The 18,952-nt window shown below is 40.2% G+C and overlaps 1 long non-coding RNA gene across 1 annotated transcript; it reads right to left on the reverse strand.

The window, feature by feature from the left end:
* Nucleotides 1-12,041: 12,041 nt before the first annotated feature.
* LOC140106648 (uncharacterized) lies at nt 12,042-15,966 on the reverse strand. Its single transcript, XR_011850828.1, has 3 exons — nt 15,883-15,966; nt 14,557-14,812; nt 12,042-12,498 (listed from the first exon to the last, which is right to left on the reverse strand). It is a non-coding gene; the product is annotated as an uncharacterized lncRNA (long non-coding RNA).
* Between the last annotated feature and the right edge of the window lie 2,986 nt (nt 15,967-18,952).

An 18,952-nucleotide genomic window follows, 5' to 3' on the forward strand; every position in this document is an offset into this window, starting at 1 on the left:
ATGCAGTAGGAAGATTAGAGAAAGTGCCACAAAGTTAGCTATCACTGCAGCCCTCCACCAGTCATGGCTTCATGGCAGAGTATGTCTATGGAAGCCCATCCTCAGTGCAATGAAGCCCACATACAGTTTGCAAAAAAAAAAAAAAAATACTTGAAGGACTCCCAGACTATGAGAAATAAGATTCTTTGGTCTGATGAGATGAAAATTGAACTTTTTGGTGTTAATTTTAAGTGGTATGTGTGGAGAAAACAAGGCACTGCACATCACCTTTCCAATACAATCCCAATAATGAAACATTCTGGTGGCAGCATCATACTATGGGGGTGGTTTACAGCTGCAGGGACAGGATGACAAAGCAACTGGCCGGAGAGGAACAGAAGGGGCAGTGCACCTTCCGAACATGAGATCTGGAGCTAGAGCAGTGTGTAGGGGAGCACCGGCACTCCGCAGTCACCATTACATTCTGAACAACTCTGTGACCATTCATACCTGGCCCAGCCAGATCCCTGAACAGAGCAACTCTGAGCATCTGAAAAACTCTGAAGAGACTTAAAAATGGCTTCCACCAACGTCCAACCTGAGAGAGGAACTGGAGATGATCTACAAGGAAGAATGGAAGAGGATCCTCAAATCCAGGTGTGAAAAACTCGTTGCATCATTCCTAAGGAGACTCATGGATGTACTAACTAAAAAGCTGCTTCTACTTAATATTGAGCAAAGAGGCTGAATACTTATGACCATGAGATATTTCAGTTTTTCTTGTTTAATAAATAAGAAAAAATATCTACTTTTCAGTTTTTTTCTGTCAAGATAGGATTCAGGGTGTCCATTACTGAGCTAAAAAACTACTTTTTTGATCTTACCAATTGGCTGCAATGAAGCAAAGTGTGAAAAATGTAAAGGGGTCACAATATTTTCCTTACCCAATATAGTGTATGATGAAGCTGCATCCTATTTTCGACTTTAGACCACTGCATCTTTTCATTGTTTGATATCTGAATTTCAAAAGGTTCCATAAATTAGTTATTTTTCCATAACTTTTCTGTATTTCTCAATAGACATAACTTTATAAAGACTGAAATATGGTACAATTTTAGTGGACATGTAACCTTCCCCCACCATTAAAACCACTTGGATGCTGAGATGATAATGAAGGGTGTCAGGCATCCTGTTATAAATGAGCAATGCAATGTCATAATAAGTCAATGATGTGATCACTTTGAGTATGTCTCCTTATAACCTATAGTTTCACTGTAGGTGATGTAGCCTGATAGGATTCTGGATAAGTAGAGCTCTTCTCATGAGCCTCAACATAGATACAGTGATCTTCTCAGTGGGACAGAAAGCTTATATAACCATTGGACATCACATCTCTATCATTTGGGTAACATCTCAGGTCAGTAACTTCTCACCAAGCCTGTTCTTCATAATGTGTTTAATATTATATCTCCTGCTGATGTTGTAACATGTAGATGACCTGTCTAGTGAGTTTTAGAGATTTTAACAACACGTTTATAAAATGTCCATACTGTGTAGATCGCTCATTGGATAACTTTACATTATCTATAATATAAGGCAGGAAACCTCATGCAGGCATTGCTCCTTTTTTTTTTTGTAAATCAAACAATTTTGCCAGTGATAACTAAACATAGAGTTGATATCCTATTCTCAGGAATGGATTAAAATAATGGGATCAAATCACATAGAGCAAATAATATATACCGGTACATATTTTTCACCATATGTAGGTCTTATTTACTTGTGTTGAGTTGTACTGTAAATAGGAGTTATCAACTTCTATGTCGCATATGACCTACAAGTATGGACTTCCTGCTAAAGAAGCAACTTTTCCTGTTTTACAATTTGCTGTTATCCCTATGAAACTGGCATCGATAGGTATAGAGAGGGGCCGCTCGTGCTACAGGGGGTGTGCATCAATAGGTGAATGAAGTGGCAGCTAGCGATGCCGGTTCCCTGAGGTGTTCGGATGACCCAGTCTGAGCTCCCCAGGCTAATTTGCATAACTTCTGCATTTGCCCTATAGTGGGATATAGAGTTATAGTAAAGGTAGTCAGGAACTTCTTACTAGAACACATCTACCATCACTAAACTGATGGTAAATGTCATTTAAAGGGGTATTCTCGTCTGGGCATTCACATTTAGTTTCATTAATCTGCCATATATAAACATTTCTTCAATTAGATGTTATTAAAAATAATTTACCTGTGTGCAGATAATTTCCCATAAATGTAGTTATATGGATCCTTAGGAACAAGACTGTGTCCTTAGATACGGCCACCTCTGCTGGTGTGATTGCACAAAGAAACAAAAAGTTTTTGTATATGAAATGTCCGGGAGTTACTGTATATACTACAGCCGTCCTGTGGTAATAAACACTGAAGCCAAGCGGTCAGACAGAGCTCAATACTGCATGTCTGGCCACTGCTGCCAAAATGTGAGGTGGTCGTATCCAAGGATGGTTTCTAAGGGACAACATGAGATATTATCTTCACACAGGAACATTTTTTTTTATTAACATCCAATTGAAAAAATGTTTATATATGGCAAATGAATTAAATTAAATGTGAATGCCCAGATGGGAAAACCCCTATAAGAAAAAAATATTTCCCTGAAAATTGGTGGCTCCCTGGCATCTTCTGGCTTCTGCAGTTATGTAGTCCTTCTTTACTGATTTGCTATGCAAAAGGCAGATTAGTAAACCTCAACTTGGAATCTGACATGAGATACCATTGGACCTTCTGATTTTGGGAAATACATAAATAGAGAACCCATTTTCGGGAAAATAGCTTTTTAGTTTATTTAAGTGCACATTTAAGTATAACCAATGAAAGTCGTGTTGAAATCCATTGTTCAAGGTGAAAATGTTTATATGAAGACTGCAAATATCCTTTTTTTTGGCTTGAAGTATGTCACACTATGAGTGCTATAAAATGTTACTTTATATAATTTTTTCATCTCCGTAAGGAATAGTGAGATTTAAGAAATTTAACTAAGGGCCATGAAGTTTCAGACTAATGGACACCTACAAGTTCTAGACTTTACTGCACTGAATGTAACACATTTTAATTATTTTTTACTTTCTGTGTTTATGAAATATGGTGCAGAATGTGTTTCTTATAATTGCTGCTGGGTGACCTTCTGTGGTGAGTGCTGCATGATGTGATGTTCCTACACAATGGGGAACACTCAGGTCTCCTTGTACTTGGCAAAGAAAGAAACAACTTTTTAATCTCAGTGCATGAATTATTGACAGTGTTTGAAGTGGCTCCAAAAAGTTTTATTCTAACTGACTTTTCTCAGAAGATTTGTCATAGGTTTGGGATTCTGAAAAGACTATATTAGAGGAGTAATTGAAGGCCGACATTTGCTACCTCTTAAACTTTCCAGTATCTGACTCCTTGCTAATATGTTTAAAACATCAAACATCCCATCACAGGGCTACTGCTTGGAGATATACTGAATCACTGTGTGGAAGATGAAAAATTGATATGAGGTCATTTCTTTATGGAGTTAAATGTAAATCATTGTAAAAAATTGTGGTTCAAAAAATCTGACATTAGTGGAATAAGAAATGAAAACTAATTCTGAGAGTTAAAATATGTCCTCAAATAAACCTATGAGTAACATTAACCGGTAAAAACCTTACAGTATACTTGTATTGCATTTTGGGAAAAAAATGTTTTGTATAAAATTTCAACTTGTTGTGGGTGATATTGTACTCTTGATAAGCTACTTTTCTACATAAAGTTGCAATCGATTTGGCACGTTCTGGCACATGGAATGCCGGAGATTCCTCCAATTTATAAAGTTCTACAATAAGAACCTTTTGAGAATTTCGGCCCAAATAACTCCAAAGCAGAAGAGATCAACAATTTGTAGTATCTGGTCTGAGCTCTACTCCTTAGTTCTCCATAAAGTGCAATAAGTACTAATCTGATCCTCCACCTATCAGCAACATTAAGAATAGTGGAAAACCAGCCAGTAAAGGACACTGGCGACACCGTTTGATTTCTAACAGTACACAGTACAAGTCACCGAGATATACTTTAATAAAAGCAGTTTTAATACATACTCAAAAAGAAGACTCAAATCAAAGTGTATCCAACGGCTTAGCCCCGACCTGGGATTTGCCCTTTTGGCATATTCTCCCGGGGCACGACTGCCAAATGAAATAACCTATGTCAGTGATGGCGAACCTTTTAGAGACCGGGTGCCCAAACTACAACCAAAGCCTACTTATTTATGATCAAGTGCCAACATGACAATTTAAACAGTAACTTTTTGTTCCTGTTGTTCCACAACATTCAATCATATCGCCCCCCTGAGGACACCAATACAGTTGAAAGCAGGAGGGAAAATTCAGATATCATTGTAGCTTCTCTCCAGGGTCTCTCTGTACAAGAAGAATTGGGGGGCCAGCAGTAGGACCTCCAAAAATATTCTGGCCCTGTTCACACCTTCTTACTCCTCTTGCGGTTCCAATCAGTCAAGGATACATCACTTTAAAAGAGTGTCGAGAGCTGCATCTCAATTGTCTAGGACTGCAGGAAGATACAAGTCCTGTCTGGTGAACTTTGTCCTGGAGCGACAGCCTGGGTGCCCACAGATATGTCTCTGAGTGACACCTCTGGCACCCATGCCATTGGTTCGCCATCACTGTGGCGCAGCTGCACTAGGTTCCATGCAACACAAATTAGGGGGCGTTCTGGTGCGCAGTCGGACCATGCCCCAGATTTAACATGCAAAGCCAGACAGAATTGTGTTGCACACCCCATGCTAAAGGTGCACCAAAAGAAAGTGGTGCACTCTATCAGAGCAGTGCAGGGGGCGCCAGATTCATGCAGAACATGCACCAGAAATCCCGAATTTGGTGCAGCCTGCACACTACACAGGCAAACTGCATTTAGTGCAGTTTGCACTGTTGTTACTTAATGTGCCCGGATTTGTTTTCAAAACCTGACAAGAACTTGTCATAACACACTTTAGGACCCTATGGCTATAAAACACCTTGTACAATGACTGTGTGACTTTACATCATTTACATCATTACTAGTTGACACCAATAAAAGAATTTTTTCACATAATCATATTTTACTGATATACAAATGTTACATCACTTGATGTCTGGATCATAAAAAACGAAAAAAAAAGAATTAATGGCTGTAACATTAAAAACACAGTGTGACACGTTAGAAAGAAAAAAGATAAAAAATTAACAGGCCATTTGTCTTGTGCTTCTCCATCACCTTCAGACCCAATGAGGGAGAGCGTAGAGTGTCTACAACTGTAAACTGCACCAGCCGCGCACGCTACAGTAACCAGGAATGTGTATTTCTGCAGATGATTAAATCAATAGAATTTTGACAAGACTTGTTGGAACATGCTTCTTTATTTTACGCAATTCCTTCCCTTTTGTCGAGGGCATTTATCAACCTGCCTGGCTGTCAGCTAATGGAGATTGTTCTTTAGACTGCACTTGATAGAAGGACGTGGTTATGATGCATGCCAATAGTTAGCCAAGATATCGTTGGGGGAACAAAGAGCTTAGCTGGGGCTCAGGGCCTTTTAGTCAGGGTGAGATTTTCCTGACAATAAAGTATTAGGATAACAACGTTTTCTCACCGTATTAATGGACTTTGTTGATGACTATTGTGGATCGTTCTCTAGATTCTTAAAAGAAATCCTGTCTGATTGTTGCTGTGTCTTTCCAGAACAGTTTTTTTTTTACTGGCGCCGTATAAAATAAAATAATGTTTCATCATTTTCAGACCTGTTCTAGATATTGAGTCCGATGCATTAGATTGTGTGGCCGTCTTAATCCTAAGTGCACAAGATGCCGGAATTACTAAGAGGTTGCTACCCCATCTGCCATCTGCACACATTGCCCATTACATGTGGATTGTAGTAAATCTGCAGCGAAGTAGCAAAGTGAATGCACATTAAAATGAATACGATTTGGAAATAGTAATGTAGAAGATGTATTTTTTTTCTGCGCAGAAATTGTTGCTCAATGCGGAAAATGAAAAAAACGATCATGTCACTTTCATTCATTTACATTCTAGTCTATAAGCATGTGGAAATCTGCATCAGGTTTTTGCTTCGCATGACATCAGATCAGGTTAAACAAAAGAAAAAATGGAAGTAAATCCACGTCAAAAACCACACAAAAAATACCACAAATCCGCATTAAAAATGCACATAAATACAGTGTGTATTTGCAGATTTCCCTTTGACAATCCACAACGCATTCCCATGTGGCAATTGCATTGTATTTTGAAATGCAACAAAAAGGGTCCTCCTGTGATCACGTTAAAGTAACATTGTATTTTCATTGTGTTTAGTAAATGCGATGCAAACACAGTTTTATCTCAACATCTGGTTGCAGGAGGAGCCTTTGAAACGCAATGCAAATGCAACACAATCGAATGCGGCCTTAGTAATTGCGGCACCGCAGATGTGTGGCAGAATGGAAATCTATGCCAGGTCCTACTGTTGAGACGTGTTTTCTAGCGGTTATATAAAGTCATCATTCAGCCTTTTAGGTGAAAATGCTCATATTTATTTGAGCAAACATCACAAAAAGTGGACAAACACAGTTTACAGAAAAATCAGGGGACATCTTGGTATCAAGTAGCACCCCTTTGGTCAGCTCAGACAATAACCAACCATTCCCAGACTCCTACAGTCTTAGCACCCATTCTCATGGCTGTAATTGTGGTTGTGGTCTGGCCGCACAAATTACAACCAAATCAGTGTCTCAATAGAAGTCAATGGCTCCGAGCCACGATGCTGTGAGCACATGGTGTATCACCATACCATGATCAAGGTGGGCGACCACTCGGCTTTCGATGGAGAATGGAGGGGTTTAGGAGCACCACTCCCCCTCCCTTCTCCACCTGGCCATGCCCCCCCCCCTCTAATGGGATATTGATAACCTATCAATGGCTAGGCAATAATATCAATGGGCCAGTTCCCATATGCATTGTGGCTTCCTTGCAGTTTCCAGGGATCCACTGATCAGTTTTTCTTCCAGCGATTTCAATAGACTTGCCATAGTGTTTGTTAGCATCTGTTTTTCCATTTACCATTAGACCTTCTGTAATTGTGGGAATAAAAAAACAGATGGCTATAAAATAATGCAAAATGACTAATGGAAAGAATGTTTTTGTAAACTGATCATTTTTAGACTCATTTTACAGTGATCCGTTTAGCATAACGGATCTTTGCCAAACTGACCATAACGGATGACATAAAATTTACATTGATGTCAATGTGATTCTTTAATTTATTAAACGAATTTAAGGAAACGGAGAGAAAGAATGGTGGTGGTATTTTAGCATTTGTTTAAATTACAATTTTTTTTAAATGGAAACTGGCACTAAACAACTTCTTTAAATGGTCACTAACATTTAACTATCTTTGCGTAGATAAATAGGGAGATGGATGAAAACTATTTGTATCCGTTTTACCCTCTGCGGACTCTTAACATGAAGCTGCTGGATGGAAACTAGCGGACAACACATGGAAAAAAATAATGAAGTTCGTTTTCTTGGGGCATTTCTTGTGGTGTTTTTGTAGAAGGGCTTTTCACCAGAATTTGTCTCCAGCCCATTTTAATGGTGGAATTAATTGGTGTGACTTATCTGACCATGGTTTCAGTAGGGCATGGCAGATAGAAAGCGAAGTTTATGGATTTCTGTTGTGTGAACTCATCCTTAATCACTGGGGCACATTTACTTAACCGTTCCGCGGAGCCACCAAAAGTGCATTGTCCTACTATAATGCACTGTGCCGCTAAGATTCACTAAGATCGTGCGCCCGATATCCTGCATGTGTCGCTTCCGTGCTCAGGTCTGACAGAGTTCACCATCTTTTTAGTGGTGTATGTAAGTGCATTGTCTTGCGACACAATTTGAAAGATAAATCCTGCACTCAGTCCGAATCTGTCGGATCGTCTGATGGCAGGCCCTCCCAATTTGTGTTGCATTGGAGACAGCGCAGCTGCGCCAAAAACCGATCTCTTGTGACACAATCCCAGAGCACACACCTGTTAAATACCTGTCAAAGGTACGATGAACGACCCTTTGTAAATAAGCCCCACTGACTCACATCATGGCAGCCAGTCTCCATCCACTTGCACACACACAGTGGTTGATACTGGAAATTCACCTGACACAACAGGTACACATCAAATACATAGCTTCTAATCATTATTGACTCTAGGTACTGCACTTTGCTCATCCATTTTCTAGTGTTTCCATTAAATGAAAGTCCCTAGAATAAAAAATAGCCTTGGATAGCGGGACAGATCCCATTCTAGCTGGAAATGCATTAAAACAGAATTAAGAAGAAGAATTATACAAAAGTATCATCTTCCTCAATGTCGACCTTCTTATGGGCTTAATGAGCGCTTGGAAATAGCCCTAATGGAACAAGAAAGGCAGGAGCCATTTATTTCCAGAGGTAACGCTGTAGAAAGCGGAAAAGAAGTATTCATATGCAAATGATCTGTCACACTACTTATATGCACAGATTTATTCACAATTCAGTATTTTTAAATACGCACTATACATAATATATATATATATATATATATATATATATATGCACATACATATATGTATAAACATATATCCCATATAGATACAGGGATGCATAGTAAACGGTTGATTCCGCATAGTCTGCTGATTGTGGTGGAGAAGCTGCTCGCTCAAGTGTGACTTTACAAGTAATCCTGTTTGTAAGTTATTATTTATCTTCAAGAAAGTTTGTCAAACTCTGGCTTTGATTTTTCCCCCTGATTTCCCTCTTGTGGCGCGCTCTCACACATGCTCCCCATATAATTTATGACTGCCTCTGGTCCTGATGACAGATTATTAAAAGTAGAATTAGTTTTTGCGCTGAATTTTTCCACTGGGAATTGGGAAGGCAGGCGCTCTCCGTGGAAGGTCTCCTCCGAGGTCTCCATTACTAATAGAAGTTTTTTGATGGGGTGAGGAGACTAATGATTTGAATTTACTGTGGCAGCAGTCACGTGGGCTGCCAGGCATCAGCAGAACAGACAAGAGGTTAACTTCCTCCCTGTGGAGAGGTTTATTGGATTGTTTAGCAGCAGAAGGATAATGCTTTTGTCATAGACTGCTATTGCTGTGCAGCACAACAGCAGCCACCGGCGCCAGTACAGAGGCAGAACTAACGTGTGAGCACAGTGGAAATGATGACCACAATTGTCTAGTTACTTTGGGGTGGAGGGAGTAATGTTAATTCTGTATGCATGAACATGTATATTCATTTTTACTTACTAATGGGGGAAAGAGGAGGGGTTGGTCTCTAGATCTTCTCAGAGCTTTTTGCAGCACACTTGGAGCAAGGAATCCTATACCACAGTTATATTATCATACACATTCCCTATTTATGGATTAATTCACATCTGCATTTTTACTCATTTTTTCTTGATTATAAACACAAGCTACTGTACAATAAAGATGAGCGGATATAAATTTCCTGTCGTGCAACCCGGACACATCGCCGGTTTGGTTGTCAAACAGATAATCCAGCATTTTGTATGTCCCTGGCAAATAGCCATGGCTTTGATTGTGCAGGGGTATCCCCTTGGCCAATCAAAGCCATGGCTAGTAGCTGGAGGCGTTAATTTGCCAAATTGACTGGGGCGGGGCTCCTGAACCTGAACATTAAGTTCGGGTCTGCTCATTCCTAATGTAGGGATGTATGGAAAGGGCTTATAGATTGAACCACTTCTATACAGGGTGGGTGTTTGCTGCATAATTCAGCTAACACCCATGATCAGTGAAGTAGTATTCCAGTATATGGTATGATCGATAAGACCCCTAGGGTGCATAAAGAATAGAAAAAACTTTTCCCAAAAAAAAAGCCAATACAAAAAACAATACAAAACACAATCCCCAAAATGGTGGCAATTAAAATGGCAGCTCATTCTGCAAATTACACTTTACACAGGTCCGAAATATAAAAAAAAAAATTATTGGCGCCAATAAAACAGCAAAATGAAACATTTTTGTTTGCACCAAAGAGTAAAATGAGGGAAGGAAAAAACTGAAACGCAAAAGCAAATATGGCATCAGCAGTGTGAGACTTATCACACGCCATCATGTTAACAGCTGTATTATAGTTCAGGACAATCTCCCTAATGTACCATTCATTTAGATTCCATCTAGTATGGGGTAACTAATCACCATGCAGTGGCAAACTGCAGCTGCATTGTACTGGACTGCAGGCACACCATGTGGAACCATACAGTCTCCATACAGCACTGCATGTGCATAAGGCCCAAAGTGATCCTGCAATCTCTACTATAAATGCATAAAAAATGTTCTTTTGAGCTACCTCTAAACTTGAAATGAATGAAATGAATTTCCAGAAATGAAGACCAAGTATAAGGGAAAATCCTTGCCAAAAGGTATCCAGAGCATCCAAATGCGATTCAAAATAGATGCTATGTAGAACTATATTGCAGTCTTTACTAAGGAACAGCCCCGGCCAGCGGGTTATTCGCACACGCACACAGTCCTTAAAGAATGATGTCCCTCATTGTATGAATCATCCAGGAGGTAACCTCTCCTCCAACGTGTTTATATAGAACATCTTCGTTGAAGTATATGGGCAAGGACTTGTACTTAAACTCAGCCTCCAAGAGTGTTGATTTACATCCCGATACCATAGTTATCCCGGTACCACTAATTATCTATGCTGATTGTATGCTTCATTATTGTTTAGCCATATACTTCTGTAACAGTGCAGGTACTATTTTCCTCTTTATTCTATAACTTTGTTGCACAGAAGCATTTTCCAGATAACAGACACAGGGAGTACCCAGAATTGGTTAATAAAGAATTAAAGGTGCATGCAGTTAGTGAGTGTGATAGAGTTTTAAGAAAACATGAAGCATTGGGGTTGGGTATTAGTTTGATAGAGCGGAGTATTCCAGAGAATTGGTGCAGCTCTGGAGAAATCCTGGAGACTTGTATGGGAAGTTTGAATAGAAAAAGAGAATAATCTATGATCACTACAGATCAAAGATAGCACAGTTTTAAGAAGAAAGCGTCCATACTTCTAATCCTGATAAACCATTATAAATACACTATTGCTTTCTCTTCTAGCCTATATTGTAAATTGATGTATTTACACAATTTGATATGCATAAAATGATTTCTAAAAATGGAGGCTGCATTTAAATAACAGTCATTGCCCCTCTACCTCGATGAATATGTTCTATAGAAACACGTTGGAGGAGATGTTTCCTTCTGGATGATCCATACAATGAGTAGCGTCACTCTTTCAGGACTGTGTGCGGGAATGACCCGCTGGTTGGTGCTGTTCCACAGTAGAGACTGCAATAGAGTCTTACACAGGATGTATTTTGAATCGCATGATGCTATGGATACTTTTTGGCAAGAATTTGCCCTTCTACTCAGTCTGCATTTCTAGAAATGGGTTTACATCCCAAAACCATAGTTATGCAGGTAACATTCTTTATCTAAGCTGATTGTATGCTTCATCATTGTTAAGTAACAGTGCAGGTACAATTTTCATTTTTATTCAATATTATAGCTTAGCTCTAGAAGTGAGCAAATTCAAGAGTTTTTTTAGAATTTTTGAAAGATTTGATTTGGGTCCCAATCTATTCAGTCACAACCAAAATTGGTATTTTTCCCCTTTTAGTCATTTAAAACACATATTTTTTTAAATGAAAAGGTCCTATCTAATTTTGTTAATTTTTAACAAAGTAAAATTTTTTTTTAGTTTCCACTAAATCGATAACAAAAGACTAATGAACGTGGTGCAAACAGACAATGACATACTATCCAAAGTCTTTTGGATCAATGGCCATTTTAATGGGTCCATTGTAGTTCTTTTATTATCACATATACAAGATTCATCCTAAGCGAATCAGAAAATATTTGAATTTGATTTTCCACCAGAAAATGCCTAGATTTGTACCGAATCGTTGAAAAGTTTCACTTAACTCTAATTGGCTCCATTAAAGTGTGTGTAACGTGTGTAAAAATAATAGATGCAATACCACACAAAACCTGTAGTGAAGTGTCGTGCTGTTTTTGGAAGGAGCATGTTTTTCAATTACTAGTCAACCTTTTTTAATGTAGAATTTCAACTACAACGTGTAGCAGTGCAGTCATATCTGTGGCTTTTGTCCTTTATTTTAAGGATGTGTTAAGGGGAATGATTGTGGCATTTGCAGCGTTCTTTATTCCAGCTATGAGATTCCCTTAAGGCTGACCCTTGTTTACCAATTCATCAGCTCACTAAAGTGAATGAGCGTAGAAGAAAACATATGAATTCAGGAGCATAGAAACAATAGTCTGAAGTTAGAGGCGAGGCAGCTGGGTAATAATGCATTCACCGTTTCTATGGGAGTACGAGGCTGTATTCTTCATCCAAGGGTTAATAAACAACATGCAGGCTACTTGAGCGGAGATCCTGCGAAAACATAAATATACGAGTTTGTATTAAGACGGCAGCACGGATAATGGATCCATGTAAGAACATGGTGTTTCTATGTTTCACCTGCAGCAAATGGTCACTCGGCAGATTGCCCCTCAGACCACTAACCAACTAATATAAAAATAAAGAAGGATGTAGGTTGGAGGAGGGGGATCGGGGGCGAAAAATGAGATGTTAGCAAAATTCACCTGGTTGTCCGTTTGGAACTTGTACTCCCAGCATGCCTTTACAACATGGGAACCGGAGGGGAGTCACAGCGCAGCTGAGAGTCTCGGCTTAATCTTATGCACCATTAAGCACTCAGCAGCAAGCCAGTACTGTTCATATACATCATCCACGCTTAATAAACATAATGATGACATAAGATGTAATTCTAGATGAATTTTCATTTTATAGGGAAATGGAGAATTCCAGTAGAAGGGAAAAAAGTAAATTATCTGGGAAGTACAAAATAAATGATGTTTCTCTGAGATGAATAGAGGTGTTAGCAGAAAAGACGAGAAGGGGGAAAAGGGAGAAGGAATTGGGTAAGGAGAAGTGAGAAGAGGAAAAAAAAAAAAAGAGTGAGGAAGTTTCTAATAAAATGGGGAAATAAAACAAAGAACGTAGGAAGAAGGGAGGCATAGGATCTGTTCTGTGCGGCCTTGGGTGTTGTGTTATTTTTATTATTGCAAGCTGTGATAGACAGGGAGACCTCATCCATCACTGCGAGAAAGAAAGCCTGTGAATTTGGGATGGTGTTAACTTTCGACAAGAAAATTGAATTCTGATGAAAGTAGGAAAAGAAATTGGCGCTCAGCATCAGAAAGGCCAAGAGAGGGCCAAGAGCTTTAGCAATAGCCAAGCTCCTAGTATGTGAATGGGGGGAGGGAAAGACATTGTCACTCATAAACTATCTTCATTACAGCAAACCATCTCCTCCCAGAAGTGTTGACTGCCGCCTTCTAGTGCTGACGTAGGCTCAGGTCTGACCTTGCCCATCCCGGAGAGCTCCCTGAGATTCCTATTAAAGTATGAGATCCGCGCAGTTATGTCCTCTTCACAAGATGTGTTTAGTTTGTCAACTGATGTGAGGGAGAACTGGCATCTACAAATGCAGTTTTGGTACAGTGTTCTTGGGCTGTTAAAAAAGGCACATGAGGAGTGATGTTGATTGAAAGGCAGTGAAATGTCTGATAGGAAACATTGTGTAAGGTTGCTGGAATGGCCCTGAGGGATGGATAGAGCTGTAGGCACACCAACTTCAGCGTACAGTACACGCATAAATCACATCTCTCATGTGCTATGACTGCTTGCTTTATGTAGACAACAGGGCTGATCCAGGGAGAAAACTCTGTTTTCAGTTGATTTTTTTTTTCTCTCTCTCTCCGAGAACGGAAAGAAGAAGCCTCAATGATTTGTTTCTGCTCATTGGTTTCATTTCCGATGGATCACCAACCGGTTCAGGTTTAATTTGGTGATGTTTAATTTGGAGTTCCTCCAGCTTCATGTGCTGCTGTTTGGTTTTCTATGGCTGCTCTACACAGGAGAGTTTAATGATAGTGTTCCCTCAAATACTTGTTTAATAGAACAATTGAGTTAAATTTATCTATATGCCTCTACACTACTTATACAGAGATATCTCACTTTGTATAGTTATTTCATTTGCATAAATGTAAATTAGTCATGTTAGCCATTTCTTGCAAAATTCTATTAATTTTAAAGGCGCAAACTGCTGTCACGGTTAATTCATTCATGAGAAATAGATTGGGCTGCAATACTAAGCATAGCCACCGTACAATGTAAGGCTTTGAGTCTGGTCCCCAGTGAGGAGATTGTAGCACTCATTTTCTCAAACAGCTGATTTGTGGGGAGGCCGCTGCTGATCCAATATCAGTGACCTCTCAAGAGAATAGGTGCTAACCATTGAAATCCTAGAATACACATGTAACTTTATTTTCTGAACCATCCCAATGGTGATCTTCAAACAAAAATGGTCAGACACATTGCTATTGGTTGAAGACTTCCTAGACGGAATGGGGCACATTTACTTACCCGGTCCCTCGGAGTTCCCAAAGATCGTGCGCCCGATTTCCTGCATCTGTCGCTTCCCTGCTCAGGTCCGCCAGAGTTCACCATCTTCCTCTCGGTGCATGTAAGTGCCTGGCTTGTGACACAATTTTTAAGTCAAATTATGCGGTTTGTCCGAATCCGTCAGATTGACCGACAGCCCGCCCCCCAATTTCTGTTGCATGTATTTCCTGCATTTTTTGTCCATGGTTATTGGGGCCGCAAAGAAAATCTGTCCAGACTGTAAAGAAAAGTAGCTAGAGTGAGAAAGAGAGTACTGTAGTACTTTTTATTAAATATATAGATGATGATAATGAAACATTTCTAAAAAATAATGCTTGAACAAATCCTAGAAAAAAATAAAAATAAACAAAATAAAAAATAAACATGTCAAAAGTTATCCAGCAGTACCAGTAACCAAAGTAGGTGCACACCGTGGACTTTAACTATCCATCAGGAAATAATATGAAAATGGGGAGCACACCAATGGTTCAGTAGCAAAATGTGAGGGTACTATTTTCCACCCAGAGAACATAAAGGCAGTGAGGGTGATTTATCATAGGCTGGCGCTCATGCACAGCCAGATACATCAAGAGGCTCCGGCCTCTTGATGTTTCTGGTGGGGTCCTCCGTAGGGTCTCTCTCTATGCCAGAAAGCCCCACATCGGCCCACTCCCCGCCGCGCCAATCCCACCTGACGGAGAGGTGGGGATTGAGGAAAATAATTGCAAGTGCTAGCAATACACTAGCATTCGTGATTATTTCAGTGCTTCAACGCCAGTGTCTAGGCACAGAAGCCCTAAAGCAGTGATGGCGAACCTTTTAGAGCCCGAGTGCCCAAACTTAGCAGTAATTTATTTCTCCTTGTTCTTTGACAACTTTCAATCGTTCAGCCTCCTAAAGACACCAACGTAGTTGAAAGGAGGAGGGCAAATTCATCTATCATTGTAGGAAGATTCTGTAGGAAGATTATTTGAGTGCTGTCTGGTGAACTTCATGCTGGGGTGATGGCCTGAGTGCCCACAGAGAGGGCTCAGAGTGCCGCCTCTGGCACCAGTGTCATAGGTTCGCCACCACTGCCCTAAAGGATATCCCCAAATGTTTCCATCCGTATTCAGGAACCTTTGCCAAGCCTTTAAACTATATTGAAAATAGGTAATTTTGGGGTGTCACCATGTCTTTTCAGTTAATAATGGGGATTAAGTCACTGGTAGACACCATTAGTGGCACTTTACCAGAATAATGCTACCTGCATGTGAACATTTGCTTTTCATGGGGGCCATTAATCATTGGTGTGTAAGGTCCATTTACCCGCTGGTGATGGTAGAAAAGACTGCCTGAGTCACAAACTGGGGCAGGTATAGGATCTGTTCTGAGTTTTGTGGAGGTTCCCAGTAGGTTCCCATGCAGACCTGTATAAATAAGGCTTATTATGGCTTCAATAAAACTACACAGACAATAAAGTTCAGCATACAGGAATTTTTCATTTGCTAAAATGTCCAACATCATAATCAAAACTAATAGACCCCATTATAGAGGTGTAAAAACATCTTAAAGGGGTATTCTGGAAATATGAACGTCTGATACAAAAACTCATAATTTTATAAATAAATGAATACAAAATAACTCAATGTCATTAATTACAAAACAGAGCTTAAATAGTGTACTTTTATGATTCACAAAATTTTATGGGCTTTCTAAAGTCAGTGGAGTTATCTCCAAGATGGCCACCGCCTACAAATCCCATGATCCCTCGGTTTTCAGTAACAGCTCCTCCCTCTCATGCTCTGCTCCCAGTGATGAAGTAACATACTGTCCTGTTACCATAGTGATGATGTCTGTAACTGCCATCACTGTACATGGTATCACTGAGATGGGTCTCACCACAACACTGGCCATACTGAATGCACTGCAATTAACCGACTACAGACAAATACAGTGATGATTACATGACTTGCCCAGGCATGTGCAGGACATGTGATGTGGACATGTGACCAGCGGCTATTTTCTGTCCTGTGTCTGCTGATTAAAAGGCCAGTAGCATTTTAATTCTTTATTATGGTGTATGTCAACAGTATTTTTTTGCTAAGGGGAGTTAAATTTTAAATAACTAATTACATATTAGCTTATATTTTAATGACCCATTTGAATATGAATTATGCTTCCTGAAACCCCCCTTTAAGGTTATGTGTCTTTTGTGACTTTCACTGCAGTAGCCATAGTGGTGCAAAGTGGCCCAGCAGGATCAGCTATGGGGGTTGGTGGGACGAACTGGGCAACTATAGCTATATAGGTCCACTCAAGTACTACTCCTGACACAAAAACAAATATTTGAACCCAAACAACATCATTGATTCCTCTCTGTACACAACATGAAATCTTGCATGTGTGGTTACCAGCTATGCTTTTTGGTTTTTACTCTTTTTCTGCTCTGCAATAGAGCTGGACAGTAGACACTTCATGCTTAAACCATGATGAAAAAAAAGTCTGTTACTGACTAATTGATTATGTAATAAATCACTGTTCTATACAACCGGTTTGACTGTGGGCCACCTATAAAGTCCCCCTTTCAATACAATACCGGGATCTTCTGGCGGTATATCCAAAGACCAATGCCTCTGTAGCTGCTCCTGCAGTGAATTGCCCAGTCGGCAAGAGACACCAATGCATAACACAGACAGGTCATGAAACAAATAGCAATTAATACCTTTAACAGATCAGTGTAAAAAAAAAAACTTGATACCTTGCTTTCCGTTAGTGGCAGTTTCCATTTTTCAGTCTTTTATAGTCATCCATTTTTTTTTAATTCCTACTAGCTAACGGTAGATGTAAAAACAAGATACAAACGGACACCATTGCAAGTCCATTGATCTGTTATTCATCATTTTTTAAAACAGAAGGCAAAATGCAGATGGGAACTGGCTCTTAGGAAACAATACAAGGAGCAAAAAAGTTCAATCAACAAGGCAGGATTTACCATACAGCAGGCCAAAACTAGCTAAGAATCTTTACTCAGACACTGAGGAAAGGGCAGGCTTGGTCCTCAAGCCTTGGATGGTAGCAGATAGGCTAAGGGCATTTTATTGGGTGCGGACAATGGTCCTTTATGAAGCAGAGAGAGAAGACGTCTGCCAGCACATGATGCCAGGAGATGGGAGGAGGACAGGAGAGTAAGAGGCTTAGAGAAAATAGAATGTACAGCAGCCAAATATAACCTACCGGGGAGGAGGGTGTGCAGGAGTGGAACCCTCCTCTAGTGTTAGGCTACCTGAACACTATTAGTGCAGTTAGACGGGACTTGTGTCATACCTAGGTGAGCTCACCAGGAATAGGACCTGCTCAATCTTTTGCATTTCAGGGAGTATGCGAATGTTGTGGAATCCACATCTGTGTGCATGAGCCCAAAGCAGTGAATTAGGAAGTATGCTAGTTGTAGAAAGAACATCAACCAAAAGTCCTAAAATCTAAGTTGTGAGTAGGTAGCCTTCCAGAGATCATTTTCCCTGAGGTTTCCGGGTGATAAAACCCTTAATATGCTATACTTCCATTATATTATTGCTTATTCAATACAATCAATAAAAGGGCCACTGTAGACTTGTTACATGACGCGCCCATTCCTGTTCCGAAACATTGCCCATGCAGATTCTGTATTCCACAGAGGGTTTTCTGTGTGCATGACAGAGCATCAGTAGGCCCTTGGGCAGCAAAGCCTCAGTAGGCCCCTGGGCCGACAGAGCCTCAGTAGGCCCCTTTGCTGTGAACTCATGTGGTGGCATTATAATTTCAGAAACTGAAATATTACCTAGTTTATCATACCAAACAGCCCCCTCATGGTTATTTTAATATAAAGCCCCCTCACCCTGGATTCATTAGTTACAGCCCCCCTCAGCCCCATGGATTAATAATGTACAGCCTTATGTGGACCCCGGCACTTGCCTGGCTATGCCCCGTGCTGCGCTGGCCTATTGTGTAGCCTGTGGAAACATATGTACAGGGCTGGATTAACGTTGGTGGAGACCCCACTAAGAGTGTGATAGCATCATAGAAGGGGTGTGGCCTACTCCCTATCCACTAGTCATGTGACCTAGGAAGTGTGATGTCAGTGAAGGGTTGGGGCTTTCTGCTCACTATCCACATGGCATATCGCTCGCAGAGTTACAGTCAGCTCTGTCACTCTCTGGGAGCAATGTGCAGGGGCAGTGTCGCACCTACACTTACACTTTGCTGCTGGTGGAGGCTCCCCCTAGTGGTAAATTGGTGCGGGACTTAGAAGTCCACCCGATAATCTGGACCTGCATAATGTATATGTATGTACAGTAAAATGGATCTAGAATTACAATGATTAAATAGTTTACAGATCCTATATTCAGGATTAAAGGGA

This window comes from Engystomops pustulosus, chromosome 11 (assembly GCF_040894005.1).
Source record: "Engystomops pustulosus chromosome 11, aEngPut4.maternal, whole genome shotgun sequence".
Taxonomy (NCBI): Eukaryota; Metazoa; Chordata; class Amphibia; order Anura; family Leptodactylidae; genus Engystomops; species Engystomops pustulosus.